The following is a 1361-nucleotide window of genomic DNA, read 5'->3' on the forward strand; positions in this document are numbered from 1 at the left end:
AAAACTTCATGAAGTACAATCCTCCCACTTTCGATGGAACCGGGGGACCGGTTGCTCTCACCCGATGGTTCGAACAAACGGAATCTGTTTTTAGCAAAAGCGGTTGTCGGGACCAAGATAAGGTCAAGTTTTCTACCCATACTCTCACCGGTATTGCTCTCTCATGGTGGAACACGTACGTACAATCGGTGGGTATCGATGAAGCCCACAAACTCTCCTGGACCGAATTAAGAGAAAGAATGATCACCGAATACTTCCCGAGCGACGAGACTCGAAGGCTCGAACAGGGGCTAAGAAATTTAAAAACGGTCGGGAATGACCTCGAAGCTTATAATCAACGGTTTGCCGAACTAGCCATAAGTTGTCCGACCCTCATGACTCCCGAGTCCCTAAGAGTTGAACTTTACATGGATGGCCTCCCAAAGAGCATTCAACAAGGGGTGATGTCATCCAAACCCACTAACCTACAAGAGGCTTTAGCGATGGCCCGCCAATCTATAAAAACGGTGAATGAAATTGAAGCGCCGGCACCAACGGCCGAGGACCAACCGGGTAACAACAAAAGAAAATGGGAAGCCTCTCCATCAAGCAACCACAACCACAACAACTTCGCCAAGAAGCCTTTCACCCCCGGTGGCAAGAAGGGGTATGCCGGAAACCTACCTTATTGTAACAAGTGCCACAAGCATCATTTGGGCGAATGTGGTAAACCATTTTGCACCACGTGTCGAAGAAGTGGCCATGTGGCCCATATTTGTAAAAGTGCCGCCCCCGTTGCTAAAAAGGGGCCCAATGTACCAAAAACGAGTGTTTGTTTCGAATGTGGCCAACCGGGTCATTTTAGGAATGCTTGTCCAACGAAGAAACCAACCCCAACGCACGCCGTTGAACTTTCAACATCGACACCTAGGATGCCCGAGACGACGATGGACTAGTCACGGGTACGTTTCTTCTCAACAACTCTTATGTTTCATAATTATTCGATTCGGGTGCCGATAAAATGTTTTAAATCCGAGGCTTTGGAGCCTACCCTTTGTATTTCACCACTCCCCCTAGATATTACTTAGGCAATTCAAGTGACCAACGGAAGATATTGTGTACCTATAAATTTTATCGGAGGATATACGTTAATCTTATTGAGTGGATAATTTGAATTTTGACTTGATACCTATAGAACTAAGGAGCTCAAAATCTATTCGTTAAGAAGAAATGTTTCCCTATCGTCTTGTATAGATTATTGTGAACTAAATAATTTCCGGTTAAGAACCGATATTCTTTTTCCCCGTATCAATGACCTCTTGATCGAGTACGAGGATCTCGTGTGTATACCAAATCGATCTCCATCCTTGTTATCATCAATT

The sequence above is a fragment of the Rutidosis leptorrhynchoides genome, chromosome 10 (genome assembly GCF_046630445.1).
Source record: "Rutidosis leptorrhynchoides isolate AG116_Rl617_1_P2 chromosome 10, CSIRO_AGI_Rlap_v1, whole genome shotgun sequence".
Taxonomy (NCBI): domain Eukaryota; kingdom Viridiplantae; phylum Streptophyta; class Magnoliopsida; order Asterales; family Asteraceae; genus Rutidosis; species Rutidosis leptorrhynchoides.